The sequence below is a fragment of the Lepus europaeus genome, chromosome 4, assembly GCF_033115175.1.
Source record: "Lepus europaeus isolate LE1 chromosome 4, mLepTim1.pri, whole genome shotgun sequence".
Classification (NCBI taxonomy): domain Eukaryota; kingdom Metazoa; phylum Chordata; class Mammalia; order Lagomorpha; family Leporidae; genus Lepus; species Lepus europaeus.
In genome coordinates, this window is record NC_084830.1 from 163,809,570 (window position 1) to 163,833,537 (window position 23,968).

Here is a 23,968-nt window from a genome sequence, read left to right on the forward strand (position 1 = left end):
CCAGACAAGAGCGGTCCTCACAGCAGTGAAGCTGGCTTCTGAGCCGTCACGGAGAAGGAATTTCCTAAACCACCACCCAGTAAGGTGCCATTTCAGCCAAACAGCCTGTGACTGACTGTGAAGATCAGATCCTACTGGAGGCTACCTGAGAATGCTTCACCATGTCACTTGCAAAAGCAATGAGACCAGCTATGATATTCCAAAGAGAAATAATTCAAGCAGCACTAGCGCACAACAAGAAAAATGTAAAGCAATACAAGCCCTGATTATTAGCTACACGGGGATTCAGTTATTATTTTTTAAATACCGATGAGTTTTACCTTGACAATTTGTCATGCATGTCATGTGCAGCTTTTTATTTTATTTTTAAAGATTTATTTATTTGAAAGGCAGAGTGACATAGACAGAGGGAGAGATGGGGAAAGAGAGATTTTCCATCCAAATGTCTGCAACAGCTGGGTGAGTGTCAGGCTGAACCGGAAGCAGGAAGCTGAACCGGAAGCAGAGGAGGGACTCGATCCCAGGCACTCAGATATGAGATAGGTGTCCTGAGCGGTGGCTTAACCTGTTGCACCACAGTGTCAGCCCTGATTCAGCTGATTTTAAATGCCACAGCATGACACATGCAGGCAGGAAAAGGATGTCTGCTTTCCACCCTGCTGGGAGAACCAGGCAGTGGGATGGTAAGAAGCAGCGTCGCTGAGGGCTCCTGTGTAATCGCACACAGAAGGGCACTCTCAGGTGGGCTCCCTGGTCACAGTCGGAGAGAGCTCAGCCCCGGGCCCCAGTGTAACTTTTGGCAGTGGAAGTCTGGAGGCTGGATGCTTTCACAAGCACATGCATATGGGAGAAGCCTCTAGAACTGCAGTCTAGAAATGTGCTTGAGAACAAATTGCTTGCGGAAAATAACACAGTGACCCTCAGAAGGAAGAGGGTCTCCAGGGTCCCTACCACTGACCATGATGCCTGTGTCATCAGGGCTGTGCTCTTGGAGATCCTGGGGGATAACCTGATTCCCTGTTCTCCTGGTCTTTGGAGGCTGCTGGCATCCCTTGGCTCGTGGCCTCCTCTTCCGTTTCTGAAGCCAGTGTCTGAGCTCTGATCCAGCTGTCACGTCTCCTCCTCCTTGGGCCTTCCTGCCTCCCTCCTGTCAGCATCCTGAACCCCCCTGGACAAGTCATGGTGCTCCCCCATCTCAGTGTCCTTAACCTGCAAAGCCCCTTCTGCCATGCAAGAAAACACATCAGAGACTCTTGAGATGTGACATATTTTCTATTTTTATTTTTATTTTTTTGACAGGCAGAGTGGTCAGTGAGAGAGAGAGAGACAGAGAGAAAGGTCTTCCTTTGCCGTTGGTTCAACCTCCAATGGCCGCAGCGGCTGGCACGCTGCAGCTAGCACATTGCGCTGATTCGAAGGCAGGAGCCAGGTACTTATCCTGGTCTCCCATGGGATGCAGGGCCCAAGTACTTGGGCCATCCTCCACTGCCCTCCTGGACCACAGCAGAGAGCTGGCCTGGAAGAGGGGCAACCAGGACAGAATCCGGTGCCCCGACTGGGACTAGAACCCAGTGTGCCGGCGCCGCAGGCAGAGGATTAGCCTATTGAGCCACAGGGCCAGCCGAGATGTGACATCTTTGTATGCTGGGGAACAGTATCAGTCTTCCACAGTGTTGAAATACAAAGGTTTCAGCCAGTGCCATGGCTCACTTGGCTAATCCTCTGGCTGTGGTGCCGGCAGCCCATATGGGTGCCAGGTTCTTGTCCTGGTTGCTCCTCTTCCAGTCCAGCTCTCTGCTGTGGCCTGGGAAGGCAGTGGAGGATGGCCTGAGTGCTTGGGCCCCTGCACCCGCGTCGGAGACCAGGAGAAGTACCTGGCTCCTGGCTTCGGATTGGCACAGCGCCGGCTGTGGTGGCCATTTGGGGGGTGAACCAATGGAAGGAAGACCTTTCTCTCTGTCTCTCTCGTCTGTAACTCTACCTGTCAAATAAATAAATAAATAAAATCGTTAAAAAAGAAATTCAAAGGTTTCTGAATCTCATTAAACCCTGGGTTTCTTTCTAATAAATGGAGTTTCCATGAGAATTAAATGGAGTAATGAGTAAATGCACAATAAATACTCGCCTTTTAGTTATTCTAGAATCAAACAAACAACTTGTAAGGAAGCGATTTAAATATATAAACTCTTTTTTTTTTCTGACAGGCAGAGTGGACAGTGAGAGAGAGAGAGACAGAGATAAAGGTCTTCCTTTGCTGTTGGTTCACCCTCCAATGGCCGCCGCGCCGCGGCAGGCGCACCACACTGATCCAAAGGCAGGAGCCAGGTGCTTCTTCTGGTCTCCCATGGGGTGCAGGGCCCAAACACTCAGGCCATCCTCCACTGCACTCCCAGGCAACAGCAGAGAGCTGGCCTGGAAGAGGGGCAACCGGAACAGAATCCGGTGCCCCCACCGGGACTAGAACCTGGGGTGCCGGCGCCGCAGGCGAAGGATTAGCCTGTTGAGCCATGGTGCCGGCCTAAATATAGAAACTCTTACTTATCTCCTTCTTGCTGCTGCTTTATTACCAGGAGTATACATTTAAATTCAGGGAAACATAAGAAAATTGTTTGAGAGAAGGGAGAAAAAGCACCCATGACTGTCTCCGCACTGGTTCACTCCCCAAATTCCTGCAGTGAGATCCACGCCGGGAGCCAAGGACTTAATCCAGGTCTCACACGTGGGTGGCCGGGACCCAACTACTTGAGCCATCACCACTGCCTCCCAGGGTCTGCACTGGCTGGAAGCTGGAGTCGGGAGCAGAACTAGAATCTGAATTCAGGCACGCCTGTGTGGGATGTGTGTGTCCCAACCAGAAGCTTAACTGCAAGGCCAACTGCCCCAGGACCTTAGGAACCTTTTAAACAGCTCCCGTGTCAGGGCCAGAACTGTGGCACAGTGGGTTAACACCCTGGTCTGAAGTGCCAGCAAGCCATATGGGCGCTGGTTCTAGTCCCAGCTGCTCCTCTTCCAATCCAGCTCTCTTCTATGGCCTGGGAAAGCAGTAAGAAGATGGCCCAAGTCCTTGGGCCCCTGCACCTGCATGGGAGACCTGGAAGAAGCTCCTGGCTCCTGCTCCAGATTGGCGCAGCTCCGGCCAGTTACGGCCAACTGGGGAGTGAACCAGCGGATTGAAGACCTCTTTCTCTGCCTCTCCTCTCTCTGTGTAACTCTGACTTTCAAGTAAATAAATAAATCTTTAAAAAAAAAAAACCAGCTCCCGTGTCAGTCAGGGTTAGTGAAGGAAACAGAACAGGTGTTTCATGCAGGAAGGAATCTGATACAGGGCCTTAGATGCCGCTAGAACGAGTGGAGGGCCCAAGGCAGCAGGGGTTGGCAGTGGCCACGTGTCGAGTCAGCAGTGACACAAGAACCTATGGACAGTGAGCCATGGCTACTGTGAACACCTCACAAAGCTCAACACTCAGGGCACAGTCTCAGCTTCACTCCCGTGCCGCAAACACAACGTGGCTACAGGCAGTCCCCAGAGAGCAGCATCCAGAACGCTGGCTGCACAGTCCGGGACATGTAGACTTTTGTTCCTTGCCTCTTCCGTAGGGAAGGGCATAAGATGGGACTGAGCCACAGCAATCAAGTCACTGCTCCAGAGCAGCACGTTCGGGGAAAACCCCTTGCCAGGATGTGTTGCTCTGCAGAACTTGAGGACCTTCTAAAACCTTCCCACAGTTGCAGCATCTGGATCTCAGAAAACGCTCTTCTCTGTATTTAAATGTCCTCAAGGGGCTGGTGCTGTGGTGTACTGGGTAAAGCCACTGCCTGCAGTGCCGGCATCCCATATGGGCATCAGTTCAAGTCCCGACTGTTCCACTTCCTATCCAGCTCTCTGCTATGGCCTGGGAAGGCAGTTGAAGATGGCCCAAGTCCTTGGGCCTCTGCACCCATGTGGGAGACCTGAAGGAAGCTCCTGACTTCAGATGGGTGCAGCTACAGCCGTTGTGGCCATCTGGGGAAGGAACCAGCAGATGGAAGATCTCTCTCTCTCCCTCTCTCTGCCTCTGTCTCTCTATAACTCCACCTTTCAAATAAATGAATAAATATTTTTAAAAAATGTCTTCATTTAAAGAAGTTCCAAATGTACCTGGTGTTTTTAGAAATCCACTGTGTAAATGGATGAGGTGCTGAAACACGGAGAGGGTGACACCGCAGGCTGCACGTGGTCCACAGCAGCCTTATGTACGTCTGAGATAGAGCGCACTCAGTAAACGCTTCCCTTCCTAGAACGTGAGCTGGCCAGCCAGGGATTCCCACACGGGAACGCGAAGAGTCTGATGAGTGAGTTAAAATGCTCGTCAGTTTAAATAGACGCAGCTCTGAGAGCCGATCGTGCTGAGGATTCAGGGTGGTGAAACGCGCCCTTGTATCCGGTGACTCCTCAATGAGGATTGTTTCTTCTTCTTCCTATCTACCACGTAGTTTCTGCCCAGACAGACAGAAGCACGCAGGCGACTTTGGTTTGGAGCTGCCCCCTGCCCAGCAGCCACGTTTCAGTGCCAGCGACCCTCAGTCCCACTGTGTTACGTGGTTTTGGCCACAGCAGCCGCTGCCTGGGTGTAATCTTGGAGGTGCACCCACTGGCAATCGGTGGGGAGGGGCAGCCATCCCTACGGAAGGGAATTGCCGCCCAAGGGACCCTTCTACACACCCAACACAACTGTGCAGCCAGCAGGGCTGCTGCCGGTGGGTACCATTTGTAGTACAAATGAAGGTGAAGGCAGAAAATCCCCCAGTAAAAGTACAAAGGAAATCCAAAATAATGATTAAGGGGCCAATTCAACAGGAAGATGTGACTATTATAAATGTATATGCACCTAATTACAGGGTACCTGTCTATTTAAAAGAAATGTTAAGGGATTTAAAGGGAGACATAGACTCAAAGACAGTAGTAACAGTGGGGGGGCCGGTGCTGTGGCATAGGGGGCTAAACCTCCGCCTGTGGTTCAAGTACCAGATGCTTCTCTTCCAATCCAGCTCTCTACTATGGCTTGGGCAAGCAGTTGAAGATGGCCCAAGTTCTTGGGCCCCTGAACCCACATGGGAGATGTGGAAGAAGCTCCTGGCTTCGGACCGGCTCAGCTCCAGCCATTACGGCCATCTGGGGAGTGAACCAACAGATTGAAGACCTTTATCTCTGTCTCTCTCTCTGTCTATCTCTCTCTCTCTAGAACTCTCTCTCTCTCAAATAAATAAATAAAATCTTTTAAAATATAGTAATGGTGGACTTCAATACCCCACTTTCAGCAATGGACAGATCAACCAGACAGCAAATCAATAAGGAAACAACAGACTTAATCAACACTATAGACCAAATGAATCTGACAGATATCTACAGAACTTTCCATCCTACAGCCACAGAACACACATTCTTCTCATCAGTGCATAGAACTTTCTGTAGGATTGACCACACGCTAGGCCATAAAGCAAGTCTCAGCAAGTTCGAAAAATTAAAATCATACCATGCATTTTCTTGGACCACAATGGATTTAAGCTGGAAATCAGAAACTCATGAATCTTTAGAACATATGCAAACACATGGAACTGAACAACATGCTCCTGAATAAACAGTGGGTCATTGAAGAAATCAATAGAGAAACCAAAAAATTTCTGGAAACAAATGAAGATGATAATACAGCATATCAAAACTTACGGGATACAGCAAAAGCAGTGTTAAGAGGAAAGTTTATAGCAATTGGTGCCTACATCAAGAAATTAGAAAGGTACCAAATAAATGAGCTATCAATGCATCTCAACGACCTAGAAAAACAAGAGCAAATCAAACCCAAAACTAGTAGGAGAAAAGAAATAATTAACATTTGAGAAGAAATAAACAAACTGAAACCAAAGAAACAATACAAAAGATCAGCAAAATGAAGAGCTAGTGCTTTGAAAAAATAAAATTGACACACCATTGGCCAACTAACCAAAGAAAGGAGGAAGAAGACTTCTGTACTGCCAAAGAGATACTCGGAAAGTGAAGCAGCAACCAACAGAATGGGAGAAAATAATTTCAAACTATTCGACTGATAACTAATTAATTCCCAGAATATATAAAGAGTTCAAGAAACTCAACAACTACAAAACAAACAACCTAGGTAAGAAATGGTCAAAGGACCCGAACAGACATTTTTTAAGAGAGGAAATTTAAATGGTCAACACACAGATGAAAAAAATGCTCAGGATCCCTAGCTATCAAGGAAATGCACATCAAAACCACAATGAGGTTTCACCTCACTCCTGTTAGAATGGCTTTCATATAGAAATCAACAAACAACAAATTCTGGTGTGGATGTGGGGAGAAGGGTACCCTAATCCACTGCTGGTGGGAATGTAAGCAGGTACAGCCACTGTGGAGGATAGTCTGAATATAGACCTACATGTGACCCCGCCATCCCACCCCTGGAAATTTATACAAAGGAAATGAAATCAGCATCAGAACAAGTCAACTCAGATGTCCATCAACTGAAGGCCAGATAAAGAAGTTATGGGATATGTAAACCACGGAATACTACACAGCAGAAAAAAGTGAAGTCCTGTCATCTGCAACAAAATGGATGCAATGGGAAACCATTGTACTTAGAGAAAGAAGCCAGTCCCAAAGGACAAATACCATATGTTCTCCCTGATCTGTGGTAAAAGGTGATCTATAGGAATGAAACTGACACCTTGAGATGCGATGATTTTGCACAGCCCTTGTCTTGATTGTTGAGGAACAATGCTTTTCTTGTTTGTGTGTTTCTGTTCTTTTTTTTCTTTTTTGTTCATACTATTTGGTGAACTCTCTACTTAGTACAGGGTTAACCTTATGAATATAAACTTAACTGAAAACTGACCCTTGTGAAGAATAAGAATGGGAAAGAGAGAGGGAGGAGGAAGATGGGTGGGAGGGAGGTCAAGGGGGAAGAATTACCATATTCCCAAATTTGATATATATTAAATGCATGAAGTTTATATTCCTTAAATAAAATTTTAAAAAAAGAACATTACATTCTCTTCGATTACACTAATTTACATATATCACCATCACCTTAAATACCAAGTAGAGAGAAATTTCTATTTAATCATTTCCACTGTTCCACTTACTTAAATATGGAAAGACGTCTGCTCCACTCCACATGGTATAACAATCTCGTCTTGAATACAAAGCATTCTGTCTCACAAACAGAAGGCCAACTTCCAATACAGCACCAAGTGGCAGGGCCTCGCAGAGCACTGTGGGCTGGATTTCGTCTGTGGCTTCTCCCCAACAGTAGGCTGCTTGGAATGTTCTAGAAAATCTGGCTCTGTGCCAAGGAATTGAGGGGCACATTTTTTTCCTTGTAAATCAAATAACACATCCATTGCAGACCCACCCTGGAGGCTCCAGGAAGAGCTGGGTGGAGTCAAGTGGAATTTATCCCCGTGTTGGTTCTCTACAGGTCATGCCTGGGAGCCGGGAATGCTACGCTGGATGCCCACAGCCCACAGCACACGTGAGCTGGCTGCAGCCCCACGTAGACTGTGGGCAGGAGGTGAATGATCCATTTTTATATTCAGAAAATTCCTGAAGGGCATGGGGCAACTGCTCTTTGACTGTGGGCCGAGTTCTCCTGGTATCAGGTAATTAATGCCCATGTCTCTGCACAGAAACTGGGGAACTGCACTTATGTCCGGTCAGCAGACACAAACAACCAATCCAGCAGAAAGTGCCTATCAGGACCTGGCCATAGGCTCTGGAGTGCTGGACCTATAGTTGGAAAGACTGGGTGTTAGAAACATATTGTTCCCCTCAAGTTAGCCCACGAACTAATCTGGAAGATTAGATTGATGGAACAGCTGAGAATGTTTTGGGGAAGGGGAGGAAGACACAGGGGGGGGGACCAGACTCAGTGATGAGAAGCTTACTGTGCAGCTACAGTAGCTTAAATGGTGTTGTGTTAGGTGAGAGCAGCTACCCAATGGATAGACTTGAAGGGAACGCCCAGAAGATCACCCACGCTCGCAGTAAGTCACTGTAGGAGAATTATTTCTTCTGCACCGCATGGTGACTACAGAGAGAGATGATGTTCTGTATACTTCTCTAAAGAAAAGTAAACAGGATTTTGAATGTTTTTCATCATAAAAAAAAGTTGAGCGTTTGAAGAGATAGATATGCTTACAGAGTTCTTGAATTTTTCCTTTTATCCAAACTGAAACTTTGTGTCCTATTTTTTTAAAGATTTATTTTATTGATTTGAAAGACAGAGTTAGAGAGAGAGAGACAGACAAGAGAGGTATCTTCATTCCACTGGTTCACTCTTCAAATAGCCACAATGGCTGCAGCTGAGCTGATCTGAAGCCAGGAGCCAAGAGCTTCTTCCAGGTCTCTCATGTGGATGCAGGGGCCCAAGAACTTGTTCCACTGCTTTCCTGGGCCATCAGCAGGGAGCTGGATCAAAAGCAGAGCATCAGGGACTAGAACTGGCACCCATATGGGATGCCAACACTGCAGGCCAGGGCTTTGACTTGCTACACTGCAGCGCTGGCCCCAATTCTGTATCCTGTGACCTGTGTCTCCCCAGCCTCTGCTAATCTCTGTTCTAGCTCTGCCTGTAGGAGCTCCACTGTTTTACATTCCACATGCATGTGTGATAATGCAGTATTTTCTCCCAGACTTGCCTTACTGCATTTCACGTGATGTCCTCAGATCATCCGTTTGTTACTGCAAGTGGCAGGACTTCCTGCTTTTCTTCTGAGGCTGAGTGGAATTCCGTTGTGTGTGCACCGCACAGTTTCTGTGCTCATCCATCCACTGATGGACACTCCGATTCTGTATCTTGGCCACTGTAAATAACGCAGCCACGAACACAGGCGTGCAGGTGTCCTGCTGACATATGGACTTTACTTCCTCTGGATATGTACCCAGTAGTGGGGCTGCTGGATCCTGAGGCAGTTCCACTATAATTTTTTTGATAAAACCCCATGCTGTTTCCCACATGCCTGTACTAATTTCCATTCCCACCAACAGTGTGTGAGGGTTCCCTTTTCTCTACCTCCTCTCTGATGGTTCTCTCTTGCTTTTTTAGATAATTGCCTTTCTAACAAGTGTGAAGCAGTATCTCCTTGTGATTTAAATTTGCATTTCCCTGATGACTAATGATGTTGATCATTTTCTTCATGTACTTGTTGGCCATTTGGATGTCTTCTTTTGAGACCCATCTGTTTAGATCCTATGCTCATTTTTAAACCGGGTTATTTGTTTTCTTACTATTGAGTTGTTTGAGTTCTTTATACTCAAGTATTGTGGATATTAGGCCCTTATCAGATGCATGGTTCACAGATAGTTCTCTTACTCTGTGAGTTGTTTTTTCACTCTGTTGGTTGTTTCTTTGGCTGTGCAGAAGCTGTTCAGTTTGATGTAATCCCAATTCTCTATTTTTGCTCTGTTGCTTGTATTTTGGGTTCCCATCGCTCCCCCTGCCCCCCGCTGCCCAGATCAATGTCACAGAGATCTACGACTTCCTCAAGTAATTTCACAATTTCTTGTCTTCCATTTAAACCTTTAATCCATTTTTAATTGATTTTTGTATGTAGCATGAGATAAGTGTATTATTTCATTGTTCAATAGACTGTCCTTTTTCCACAGTGTGTTCTTCACATTTGTTGAAAGTCAGTTCACTGGGCAGGTGCTGTGGCATGAGCGGTAAAGCTGCTGCCTGCAGTGCCGTCATCCCATGTGGGCACTGGTTCGAGACCTAGCTGCTCTACTTTCAGCTCAGCTCTCTGCTATGGCCTGGGAAAGCAGTGGAAGATGGCTTAAGTCTTTGGGTCCCTGCACCTGCATGGGAGACCTGCAAGAAACTCCTGGCTCCTGGCTCCTGGCTTCAGATTGGCCCAGCTCTAGCAGCTGCAGCCATTTGGGGAGTAAACCAGCAGATGGAAGACCTCTCTCTCTTTCTACCTCTGCCTCTCTGTAACTGTCTTCAAATAAATAAATAAATCTTAAAAAAAATCAATTCACCATAAGTATGTGTGTTTAATTCAGGGTTCTCTATTCTGTTCCATTGGTGTGTTTGTGTTTATGCCAGTCATTACTGTAGCTACAGAGTATGTTTCTATGCCAGTAATTACTGTAGCTACATAGTATGTTTTGAAGACAAGTGTAGAAATAAAGGTCATTTATTAAAAACTCAGTGAATACCATATTCAGTAGTGAAAAGCTGAAAGGTTTTTTTTTTTTTTTTTTTTTTTTGTCTGAGACCAGGGACAAGACAAGGATGCTCACTGTCATTATTTTTACTCAACATAGTATGGAAGTCCTAGACAGAGCACTCAGGCGTGAGAAACAAGTGAAAAGCATCCCAACTGGAAAGGAAGAAGTCAAACTGCCCTTCTTTGCAAAAGACATGACCTTATATTTAGAAAACCCCAAAGATTTCACCAAAAAACCTGTCAGAACTCACAAATGAATTCAGAAAGGCTTCAGGATATAAAATCAACATAAAAAATCAGTTGCATTTCTACAAACTAATAATAAACTATCCAAGAAAAAATCAGGAAAACAATAGCGCACACAATAGCTATAAAAAGATAATAAAATGCTTAGGAACAAACTCAACCAAGGAGGGAACGGAACTTTACACTGAAAACCATAAAACATGGATGAAAGACACAAATAAATATCTCATAGGTACGAAGTGGAAGAGTTAGTGGCTAAAATACCCACACTGGGGCTGGCATCATGGTGTAGTGAGTAAAGCTGTCACCTGACGCCAGCATCCCAGATGGGTGCCAGTTCATGTCCCGGCTGCTCTACTTCTGATCCAGCTCCCTGCTAATGACCTGGGAAAGCAACAGAGGATGGCCCAAGAGCTTGAGCCCTTGATTCGCTCCTGGGAGACCTGGAACAAGCTTCTGGCTTCAGCCTGGCCCAGCACTGGCCCTGTGATCATCTCGGGAGTGAACCAGTGGATGGAAGATCTCTGTCTTTCTCTCCCTCTCTGTAACTCTTTCAAGTAAATAAATAACTCTCAAAAATAAAATGTCCATACTGCCCAAAGTGATGCATAGATTCAAGGTAATCTCTATCAAAATTCCAATGACATTTCTCACAGAAATAGAAAAAACCTCCTAAAATTTAAATGAAACCGCCAACAACCCTGAATATCCTAAGCAACCTTGAGCAGAAAGAACAAAGCTGGAGGCATCACACGACCAGAGTTTTACGCTCATTTTGATTTTTAGAAATAAGCACTCATTGAGATTACTGTTTTTTTGGGGGTGCTTACACTTTGCCTCATTGCCCCACCTCCCTTTTGGATGGCAGCCTGGTACCTTGGCCACATCCCTGGGCATGCCATGTGGCAAGTGCTTGGGTTCAGAGGTGGTCCAAGGCTCTGCCACTTAACCTCCAGGAGGTAAAGCAAGCTCCCTAACCCAGTCTGAAGTTGCCCAGTTTTCCAGAGACTCTCTGCCTTGTCTTCCTAGTTTTTCACTCCCTGCTGAACTTAGTATCTTAATGGCAGCAAAAATGCCTGCCCCCATCCCGCAATCCCAGACTAAAAGCCCTCAGCAACCTGGGAGAATGATTTTGAAATACAAGAGCCAGTTGTTTGTGTTGGATGAAGTCAGCAGATTGTCACGCCTAAGGCAGTGTGTGTAAAAAGCACTTTGGACGTTAAATTTGCTTTACTCTAATAGCAAGTGTTTTTATCTTTTCTAGCCCACAGGCAACTGCAGTATTTTCCTGCAGTCCTGCTGGCACAAGGGACACTGGCAGATAAAGGACTTCTCCTCCACTCTGGAGACAGCCTGTGCTGCAGGGGACGAGCCTGCCGGGGAGGCTGTTGGGAGGACTCCTACAGGGACAGGAAAGGAAACCGGAAGGGTCGGTCCCAATCCCCTAGCCATTCAGACAAAAGGCGTGGGGCAGTGGTTTTTATGCTCCGGCTCTGGACACAATTTCCAACTCGGGATTCAAATTGACTGGTGAGCACTGTGGTCAAAATACAAACTGAAAATTGGTGGGAACGTGTCACCCTCTCACGGCACAGCACTTTGAAACATCTGTGCAGCAGTCTGAAACATGGCCGCTCCCCCCTACGGCCCAGCTGAGGTGCTGTCAGGCTTCCAGCTCATTAGTATGTAAATCAGCTCATAAATATTTCCTGGAAGTTCACACTTTCTGAAGCTTCCAGCTATTCATCACCTCCTTTGGTCTCCCTTAGCCTCTGCTTCTTGGGCCATGGGTGGAGGACAATGGGTCTCATTGAATATTAATAAAAAAGCAAAGGAGGAAACTCTGGGAGAGGCTGACAATGAGAAATAGGATGGAGAAAGCAATTTTACCTCACTTCCTTTATACAAATAAAATTATCTAGTGCTGGACCAGGGAAGTCTGTATAGAGTAAGGCCAACCCCAAAGCGTGCACACAGCAGGCCGAGCGGAATGAATGTTCCTTTCACAAGCTCTCTGAAAGCCTTGGAAAGGGAACGAAGCATTTCACTGGGGGCAGGCCCTGGACCTTCGCAGTGGGGAGACAGTCGCTGGGTTACAGAACCTCTTCTGTGTTCCGTGAGCGCTGCATTCCTAATTACAAAATAAAGATGACAGAGGCCAGTCCCATCGTGATGGTCCGGGTGGTTCTCAGCATCCTGCCAGAGCTCAACACTAAAACCCACAATGCAGGCCAGCAGCCAGTGCTTTAACGAGTGAGAATAAAATGTAACCAATGACAACGAGGGAAAAAGCAAATGGATCACATTTCATTGAAGTGCTGCTTATCTAAGGGCCATTATTTGGTGTATCCCAAAGAAAGAATAAAGTGCTTTCAATTACACTAGGGTAGACTGTTGATTGTAAGAACATCCTGATTTTAGAGACATGAAACAATGTGAATCAGTGAAAAGTACTAATTTTTAAATTCGGCAAAGAATGAAGATGATCTGGGGCTAGAGAACGTTGAAGACAGCGCTGGTCCCTGTAGCAGGTTCTACTCTAGGAAGCCGCGGCTTTTCCAACTTCCATAGCAGTGACATCAGCAGCACAGGGAGATAGCGCTGCTGACCATGGGATCGGTCATGCCGTTCATGCTCCACCAGGCTTCTAGCACCCAGGACCTGCCAGACCCAGGCCATGAGGGTCCAGTTTTGGGCTAAGGTGTGCCCAATACTGGTAAATGCGACCCAGACTGCTAGGTCAGGCACCCAAGCCCCCACAGCACCTGATCTCAAGCTTTCTCCCTCTTTCAGTTTTCTATGTGTGATCCATACTTCCACCAAATTAAGTGATGGAACCTTCTGGAACCCACAATGTGGTGTCTCGGTCCCCTGGCCCTGCCTGTACCTTGTCACTCCCGGCATGTTTGGCTGCACCATTCTTTCTTGCGGGCGCTGCCTTGTGCATGGTAAGGTCAGATCCACAGGATGCCGGTATCCCCGCCCCCAGCTGTAACAGCCAATACTGTCTTCAGACATTGCTGCGCGTCCCCGGGGGAATGGGGCTTGTGCCACGTGCTGCAGTGAAGGAGCCAATCATCGGCGTCAGCAGTCTGTGAGCCTGGGCCCTGGCTCTTGGTGTGGACGTTTGACTGTTTTTGCCACTTGGCATCGCTTGCCACTTCTCACAGCACCTCATTTTCCCGTGGCAGCCAACCCTGGCCCACTGAGGGCAGACTTGAGGGGGTGCTAAGCACTGGAGACAGGGTCTTGTCCACCTTTGTCCACCCCTGTCCACCGTGGAATGAGCAGGGTGGGGTAAGACTGGAAAGGGGCGACCCCTGGGTAGGATGGCACAATCACCCCGGCCTCCCTTGGGTCCCTCCTGCCTCCTGCCCATTTTGGCTTCTAAGTACCCACCCTCTCTGGATTCAGTGCCCTTCCCATATGTGACCTTTCTGGCTGAATACACCAGCTGGTTCCTGTCACTCACCTGCAGGGACACGGCTGTTCTTCAGCTCCGTGTTTTGAACCAGGAACTTCACATCTCCAAACCTGCTCCTCTTCTGCAGATTGAAAACAGAAACTGTTTACCTTTAGAATCTGAAAACATGTCCATCCCACAGTCTCTGCCCCTTTCTGTGTTTTTAAATTTTTACTTATTTGTTTATTTGAGAGGCAGAGAAAGAGACAGGCAGAGAATGGGTTCCCATCTGTTGGTTCACCCCCCCAAATGCTAACAGCTGGAGCTAGGCCAGGCTGAAGCCAGGAGCCAGGAACTCAACCGGGGCCTCCACGCAGGTGGCAGGGGCCCAAGTACCAGAGCCATCACTGCTACCTCCCAGGGTGCACATTAGCAGGGAGCTGGAATGGGGAGCCAGAACCCAGACACTCCCATAGGGGATAGGGTACCCCCAGCCGCAGGCCCAGTGCTGCCTCCGCCCCTTCCCACCCTACCTGTCCATCAGGTGAGCCTCATAACCAAATCCTGGAGACCACGAGAGAAGCCTTGCTGGTCACTCAGTGTTGGCTGGGAGGGGCCTTTGTCCCCCGCAGCCTCCACACTGCTTCGCTTTCACTCACTCCTTGCTGATGGCCTCACTGCCCGCTCTTTCCAGAGTGAGGTGCTGGGGGGGTTCCTGCCAGGAGCCCGTCACACCCACGAGGTGCTATTCTAGCCCCAGCCCGGCTTGAGCCTCTTTCAAGAAGATGGGTCTCGCAGCTCTGCTCGGTTAGCAGCAGGAGTCGCGACAGGAGCTCAGGATCCACGCTTTCTGTTTCTGCTCTGACAAACAAGGCCGGGTGCTTCTTTGAGCAGCCCTGTTCCAACAGGCAGGAAGCAGAGACAAAGGCGGGAAGGATGCCCGGCAAGCTGTGGGGAGCCACAGGGTGGTTTCCTTGCTCGGCTTCTGTGCGGCAGGGGAGCGGCCCTCGTCTCAGCTTCCCCTTTGCAGGTGGTGAGAACACCCGGGGGAAGGGCTGTTTCTGCTCCTTCGCACCCCGGGGCCAGGTGCAGAGCGTGGTTCCTGCTGCTGACTCTGGTGTTGGACTATGGGCCCTGATTCCAGTGCTCACCCCCTCTGCCAACCCTGAGCCTGGGGGCAGGCAGGTGGGGACTGCTGTGTGGGCCTCAGAGCTGAGGTGCAGGCGGGCCGGGATAGGCTGCCAAGGGGGGGTTCCTCTGCCTCTGCCCCACAGTCCTGGCCCCGGCAAGCCCTGCATCCCTAGGACCCATCTGTGCATTTTCTGTTTTTAGCTGTCTAGCAGTAAGTTTCCAGTTTCTTTGTAGCAAAATGCATAGCTCATGTCTTTTTTTTTTTTTTTTTTTTTTTTGACAGGCAGAGTGGATAGTGAGAGAGAGAGACAGAGAGAAAGGGACAGAATCCGGCACCCCAACCGGGACTAGAACCCGGTGCGCCGGCGCCACTAGGCGGAGGATTAGCCTGTTGAGCCAGGGCGCCAGCCTGCTCATGTCATTTTACATGTCATGTATTACAGAAAGCCCAGGAGTGAAGTCTGGGCCCAGAAGAAAACCACCCTCCTCCAGAGCTCACCAGGCACTAAGATTGCTCCTTCTTATAAATGTGCTGTACAGGCCAGAAGCTTTCCCTGGGCAGAGTACAGGGAGAGCTCAGCCTGGGCCCTGCGTTTGCTGCTGGGCATCTCTCCCTGTGTGCTTGGGATGTGCTCACGACCAGCAGGTGCGGAGATGATCCCATAACCTTTGTCCACCAGCTCCTCTTTCCATGTCTCCTCTCTTGGTGAAGGGCACCATCACACACATCACCGCCTCCCCCCTCCTCCACCACATGCCTGCCCCCCAACATCCCAGGGGTTGATGGGCTCTGCCTTTCCCCTACCTCAGGACTCTGCTGTGCTGGGATTTCTGGTGAGCAGAGAAAGTCAGGCTTGGGTGACAGAGACGAGCCTGAAGTCACTCTCAGCAATGCCTGCTCCCCAAGTCCTCATCCTTGCTCCCAGGTAGGCGCTGGTCCCTGTGAGGGGCTTGAGGTGTGGCCTGCGGTAGCGATTCCAGGCATTTCATCTGTAAAATTGTACATATGGAAATGCATCATTCATTCGCATGAATGTCCTTATTTTATCCAGCACGTATCCTGAAGGTCTTCCCACGCCCACTGAGTGAGTCTGTCTTTGCCCATCTGTCCAGGAATCCAGCATTGGGTCCTCTGGTCGTTGGCCAGTGCCTTGCACCCCTCCCATGCAATCCCTGTGGTTCCCACCCCACTCCTCCCTGCACAAGTGGGACGATGATCCAAACGGGCCAGGGTCAGATGAGGGCCCACTCTGGGCTGATAAACACCATTGCAGGGGCTCTCGCAGGTTGCTCAGCTGAAGGTAGCCCCGGCCTCCCACTGCCTCATGTCCACATCTTGCATCTGAAACATCCCAGGAGCCTCTGCCTTCATTTGCCGTGATCTCTACTGGGATCCTGGGACTTGCTTTTATCTCATCATCTCACCCTGTCTGTCCCCTCTGTTTTAAGAATTCTTCATAATTTCTGGCTTACAGAGAGCATTATTCTGGCTTTCCTGGTCTGTTTTACATTTTTAACAATAACTCTCCTGTCACTTCTGTTATTTGATACCTTGCACATGGCCTTGTAATTATCTATTTACTTATCTGTCTCTGCACTGGACTCCTTACAGTCAGACAATAGCTAATTATCTGTCTGGCGTTTGGTAGTCACTCATGTTTATCACATAAACAACCAAGTAAAAAATTGACCTTCATTCCCCTTCTCTGGATAGTTCAAGAAACTATATATATATATATATATATATATATATATATATATATTGACAGGCAGAGTGGACAGTGAGAGAGAGAGACAGAGAGAAAGGTCTTCCTTTGCCATTGGTTCACCCTCCAATGGCCGCCGCGGCCAGTGCACTGCGGCCGGTGCACCACGCTGATCTGAAGCCAGGAGCCAGGTGCTTCTCCTGGTCTCCCATGGGGTGCAGGGCCCAAGCACTTGGGCCATCCTCCACTGCACTCCCTGGCCACAGCAGAGAGCTGGCTTGGAAGAGGGGCAACCGGGACAGAATCTGGCGCCCCGACCGGGACTAGAACCCGGTGTGCTGGCGCCGCAAGGTGGAGGATTAGCCTATTGAGCTGTGGCGCCGGCCCAAAACTATATTTTTTAAAGATTTATTTTATTTATTTGAAAGACAAAGTGACAGAGAGGGGCGAGGCAGAGAAAGAGATCTTCCACTCTCTGGTTCACTCCCCTAGATGGCTGTAATGGCCAGGCTGAAGCTAGGAGCCAGAAACTCCATCTGCATCTCCTGTGTGAGTGGCAGGGGCTCAAACTCTTGGTCTGTCCTCCACTGCTTTCCCAGGCACTTTAGCAGGGAGCTGGATCAGAAACAGAGCAGCCAGTACTTGAAGTGGTGCCCTATGGGCTGCTGGCAGAGCAAGCACTGAACGCAGTCAGAACACCGCCCCAGTGCTTTCTAAAGCTCACAGTTTTTGGCTACTTTGTAATGCACTGCAGTATTAGTCAACAAATATTGACTCTTCCTGCTGGAATTCAAGAAAGGAAGTGGACTTCTCCTCCCTTGACTTTAACCTTGGCCACTGCAGTGCCTTAGGCCAGTGGATGTTACTGGGCAAGATGTGAGTGAAGGCTTGGTGCATGCTTGGGTGGTAGGGTTCACCCCCTCACACGCCTGCTCTGCTCAGTGAGAAGAACCTGCCTGAGGTTGAGGCTGGTCAAGGATGACCAGCAAGTGGAGAAGACCTGGACCAACCAGCAGCTGGCATCCAGGTGCAGCCCAGACAAGCCGAATCCCAGTGTATCCACAGATGGGTGAGACAGGGAGGGGCTCGGGGCTGTCTGCCACTTAGATGTGCATGGCGACAGTGACTCTATGTTCTTGTGGCACTGGCCGACTGCTGCATGCCTGTGTCAGAACCTGCCAGGGTGCCTGTTACAAGCCGAATCCCAGTGTATCCACAGATGGGTGAGACAGGGAGGGGCTCGCTGCTGTCTGCCACTTAGATGTGCATGGCGACAGTGACTCAATGTTCTCATGGCACTGGCCGACTGCTGCATGCCTGTATCAGAACCTGCCAGGGTGCTTGTTAGTTGGGAGGTTTCTGAGCCCCACCCTGGACCTAATAACTCATCATTTCCAGGGTGTATTTAGAAACCTGTGCTTTATCAGGCTCCCCAAGAGAGTCTCGTGCTCACCGCTGGGCTTCAGGCGAAATTTATCACCACACCATTTTCAGTGGCAAGGAGAGAGCAGCAGGTCAGCACCCTCGGAGCTGCTCTGGAACGCTGTTCTCTGAGATCTGTTCTCTGTTCTCTGAGAGAAGCCAGGACTTGAGATTTTCTCACTAAATCGCTGACTTGAAAGAGTGGGAATTGAGAATCGGTAGGGACTTCTTGAGGCGGCTTAGAAACACAGCACTGCTTAAGAAGCCAGCCTTTTCATGCAGGCACCCAGTCAACACCTCGGACCTAGTTGTGAATACGTTAAAATTAATCAGCCTGGGGCCGGCGCCGTGGCTCAACAGGCTAATCCTCCGCCTTGCGGTGCCGGCACACCGGGTTCTAGTCCCGGTCGGGGCACCGATCCTGTCCCGGTTGCCCCTCTTCCAGGCCAGCTCTCTGCTGTGGCCAGGAAGTGCAGTGGAGGATGGCCCAAGTGCTTGGGCCCTGCACCCCATGGGAGACCAGGAGAAGCACCTGGCTCCTGCTATCAGATCAGCGCGGTGCGCTGGCCGCAGTGTGCCAGCCGCGGCGGCCATTGGAGGGTGAGCCAACGGCAAAAGGAAGACCTTTCTCTCTGTCTCTCTCACTGTCCACTCTGTCTAAAAAAAAAAAAAAAAAAAAAAAAAAAAAAAATTAATCAGCCTGCAGGACATCAACACTGGGCGTTCAGGACACTGGGAAAATGAACTACAAGATCATGGATCAGGTCCTTCCAGTCAGTGAGCCACGGTTCCTCCGTGTGCAGATGAAGGACCCAATGACAGATGCAAAGACAATGCCTGCCTGGGATGACTTCACCCCTCTTCCGACCGCTGTTCTCCCTGGGGCCTCCTGAGCCCTGCTCCTGCAGAGGGCCCTCTGAAGTGGAAGACAGGACGCAATCACTCCTCCTCCCCACCCTGAAGTCACTGCAGGCCTCAGGTCCTCCCAGCCTTTGTGCCAAGGGACCCACATCCTGACAGGAGCACTCCCACCCCCAGGCTCTGCAGCTCTACGCAGTGTGTGAGTACTACTGGACGTGAACACAGTGAACAGGAGACCTCACTTTGCACATGATCGTCATCACCCGTTCACGTCACGAAATCCTCCAGTGGCATGCAGAATAGGGGGACCGGAAGCTATGGAAGTGATACGCCGGGACTGGCAGGCTGCAGAAGCCAGCGCCGATCTGTGTCATCTGCTCTTCTGTCACCTGCCTGCCAATCTTGGAGAACAGGCTCCTGAAACATCCAGCGAGGGTTTACTTACTTCTTTTGTAGCGATAGAACACACACCTAGCAAACTGCCCTGTGACTTTTTCCACATGACTCAGCCAAATCAAGGCTTCACCCTGTGGGCTTCCCACCTAAAACTCCCCGTGGGGCTCATATGGTTAATGATGTCATAGCCGTGATCTTATTCGACGATTCCTGATGGCATCACGTTGCAAAATGCAAGCATTTACAGGACAAGAACTGTGCCTTTGAAATGTCATTTTCTACTGAGGGTTCTTTAGTAATTATTAAATAGGGGAACAAAAACAGTAAGCACGTGGGCAGAGCTTCCTTGTAATTCCAGTGTCCCAGCAGCTAACTGGGCAGTTCTGACAGCATTGTTCTCATCACGGAGAAGCCTTGGAGCAGTCGAGAGCTGCCAGCCATGACCGCGTGGCAGGGCTCAAGGATGCTCACACCCGTGTCCTGAGCGATGGTGCAGAACTGGACTCACCATCTGTGCTCTGAGGGAGACACCATTGGGTCTGTGATGGTTAGTTTTGCGTGTCAGTGTGACTGGCCTATGGATGCCCAGCCAGCTGGTGGGACATTACTGTTGGATGTGGGTCAGGTGCGTCTGGAAGAGACCTGCGTTTGCATGAATGAGCTGAGCGAGGCAGCTGGCGGCCCAGCACAGGACCGGAAGGTGCAGGAAGGGCAAATCCACTTCCTCTGCTTGAGCCCAGACATCCATTTCCTGCTGGCTTGCACACACAGATATATTTGGGTCTGGGCTTTCGGACATAGACTAGGAGTTCTCAGAGCCTTGGACTCCGGCGGGTTTACCCCAAGCTGTAGCTCAACTCACTCCAGGGTTGCACGAGCTCAGGCCGAGGCCAGACTTCTGAAACCACAGATTCGCCTGCTTTCTCCCCTGTTCTGCTTCCTCCATCGCCTTCTAGGCTCTTCCTGAGTGCACGCTCTTCTCTGAATAAACTGCCCACACAGCAGTTCCCACGTCAAGTTCAAGGAACTTGTGCTAAGATGCCCCACCAAGAGAGTGTGACAAACCATTCCCAATGAGACAATGACCTGACACTGAGAGCAAAGTGGCCAGGTCACAAACACTGAGGGGTCTGAAACCCATAAGATGCACTCAAGACCACCTGAAACACACACACTCCTGACACCTGGCACGTCTCAGCTGCAGCTGACAGGGCTCTGGGTGTCATCTTCCTAGAGGGGAGCCCTTCACTTGAATAACAAAGTCTTCAAGTCCAGTAGCATTGCCAACAGGGACTCATTCTTCACGTAATCGCTGTGCTTAACCCCTGGATGATTCTTCTGCAATAGCAGCTTGGGAAAGGTGGTGAAGCCAGTGTCGTGCTCACACATTTAAGTAACAACAGCATTCTCAAAGATGAGTAACTAATTAATAAAAATTGCGATTGCCCACTCGTCATAGGCAGGTGTGGTGCCAGGCATTTCACCCACAGGCTTCTCAGCAGATCACCCAGGGATCACCTGGTTAGCTGAGCCAGGACTCCAGCACAGTGCAGGTCATTGGAGGCTCTGCTCCGTGGAGCCGTGGAGCCCAGGCACAAGGTGGTAGGACACGGGTGCCACGGCTGACAGCCTCGCCTCGCGGGAAAGGTCAGTCCTCTCCTTTCTGGAACAATCAGCGAACATCACGTCCACCTCCTCAAGGCTGTTTTCCTTCTCCTTCCAAACACGTTCCGTCTCAGCTATAAATGTTTCTGTTTAATGTGCCGCTTGTTCGTCAGAAGCAATGCTTTTAGCTGAGCCACCAAAAGCAAGAATGTGTTCCTTAAACATGGACACTTTTTTGAAGTTGAGGTAACTGAGAAGTGGCAGACGGAGAATGTGGGGATGGGATCCCCGAGAACTGAGAACGTGCTGCCTGCAGACTTGCTCCCCCGCTCCTCTCCGGGAGGGACTCCTGGTTTTGGGGTGGGTCCTCCAGTTTCCCTCCAGATAGCGGAGCTGTTTCCACTTCTCCCGTCACTGTTGTCACAGGTGTCACTGCAGTGACTGCACTTGTTCATGTCTTTCTCCATTGCTTTACTTTTGCAAGGGGTTCCAGAATTGTATCTTTGCTTTTTTAAAAAAAAAAAATTATTGGCCAGTCCCGTGTCTCACTAGGTTAATCCTCCGCCTGCGGGGCTGGCACCCCAGGTTCTAGTCCCAGTCGGGGCACCGGATTCTGTCCTGGTTGCTCCTCTTCCAGTCCAGCTCTCTGCTGTGGCCTGGGAAGGCAGTGGAGGATGGCCCAAGTGCTTGGGCCCTGCATCCGCATGGGAGACCAGGAGAAGCACCTGGCTCCTGGCTTCAGATCGGCGCAGCACCAGCCATGGCAGCCATTTAGGGGGTGAACCAATGGAAGGAAGACCTTTCTCTCTGTCTCTCTCTCTCACTGTCTGATTCTGCCTGTCAAAAAAATAAAAAAAATTATTTAGTTGAAAAGAAGAGTGAGAGAGGTCGATCTTCTACTTGCTGGCTTACTCCCCAAATGGCCACAATAGCTGGGGCTGGATCAGGCCAAAGCCAGGAGCCAGGGACTCCATCCTGGTCTTCTACATGGATGATTGGGACCCAAGTACTTGGGCCATTATCTGCTGTCTTTCTGGGCACGTTAGCAGGAAGCTGGATCACAAGTACAGCAATAGGGACTTGAACCAGCACTCCAATATGGGATACCGGCATCCCAAGCGGTGGCTTAAACTGCTGTGGCACAATGCTGACCACTGTATTTTTAATTTTGACCAATTTATCAAATTCTTCCAGAAAGTTACTAAACTCATATGCTCATCACAATAGTACCTCTGTGCCCTCACCAATAGTAAGGTTAATACATTTTTCACTTCACGAATACAAATAGAAGTGGTATCTCAGCTTTCCCTTGATATGCACATCTAATTTTGAGTGAGATTCTGCTTATGGTTTTGGCTGCTTGCTTCTATTGTTTTCTTAATAGGTGTTTGCCCGCCTTCTATTTTTTCTGTTTCCCATGAGCATTTTTTTCTGTTATACTCACATCTGTGAACATTTTTTCTGTCACTTTTCTATTTTGTTTATTATATTTTTGACTTATTTAAATTTATACAGGTTGTGTCTTTATCAGAAATGTTTGAGAACAAAATGTTTCAGATTTTGGAGTTTTTTGATTTTGGAATAGTTACTTAAATCGTATCATTTGAAATCTCTGACCTGAAAATACAAAATCCAAAGTTTTAACATGTGTATATATGTTATTTGAAAGACAGAGAGAGAGAAGCAGAGATCTTTCATCTTCTGGTTCACTCCCCAAATGTTTGTGACAGCTAGGGTTGGGCCACGCCAAAACCATGAGCCAGGAACTCCATCTGGGTCTTCCTTGTGGGTGGCAGGGACCCAAGTACTTGAGTCATCACCCGCTGGCTCCCAGGGTGCACACTAGCAGGGAGCTGGAATCAGGAGTGCAGCTGGGACTCGGTCCCAGTCAATCTGATGAGGGATGTGGCATCCCAAGCTGTGTCCTTTTTTTTTTTTTTTTTTCATTAAGATTCATTTTTAATTATCTTTACATACAGAAGATTAACTTAGTATATACCAAGTAAAGATTTCAACAGATTGCACCCATACAGACACACAAAGTATAAAGTACTGTTTGAAGACTATTTTTACTGTTAATTCTCATAGCACAACATATTAAGGACAGGGATCCTACATGGGGAGTTAAGTGCACAGTGACTCCTGTTGTTGATTTAACAATTGACACTCTTGTTTATGACGTCAGTAATCATCCAAGGCTCTTATCATGAGCTGCCAAGGCTATGGAAGCCTCTTGAGTTCACAAACTCCGACCTTATTTAGACAAGGCCATAATCAAAGTGGAATTTCTCTCCTCCCTTCATAGAAAGGTACCTCCTTCTTTGATGGCCCATTCTTTCTGCTGCGATCTCACATTTAGGTCATTGTCACGGTGTCTTGGCTTTTCATGCCTGAGAAACTCTCATGGGCTTTTTAGCCAGATCCAAATGTCTTAAGGGCTGATTCTGAGGCCAGAGTGCTGTTTAGGGCTTTTGCCATTCTATGAGTCTGCTGTGTATCCTGCCAGGCAGTGTCTTAACCACTGCACCAGACATGTGTGTGTGTGGTTGGTGCTCAACAAGTCTTGGACCCTGGAGTATTTCAGATTACTAGGGTGTTCAGCCTGTGTTACATGGTCAGATTCAGTGTTCTTTCTTTTATGCCTTCTTTTTTTAAGAGATTCAGTGGGCATTTTTTTTTTGACAGGCAGAGTGGACAGTGAGAGAGAGAGAGAGAGACAGAGAGAAAGGTCTTCCTTTTGCCATTGGTTCACCCTCCAATGGCCACTGCGGCCGATGCACTGCGCTGATCCGAAGGCAGGAACCAGGTGCTTCTCCTGGTCTCCCATGGGGTGCAGGGCCCAAGCACTTGGGCCATCCTCCACTGCACTCCCAGGCCACAGCAGAGAGCTGGCCTGGAAAAGGGGCAACCGGGACAGAATCCGGCACCCCAACCGGGACTAGAACCCAGGGTGCTGGCGCCGCAAGGTGGAGGA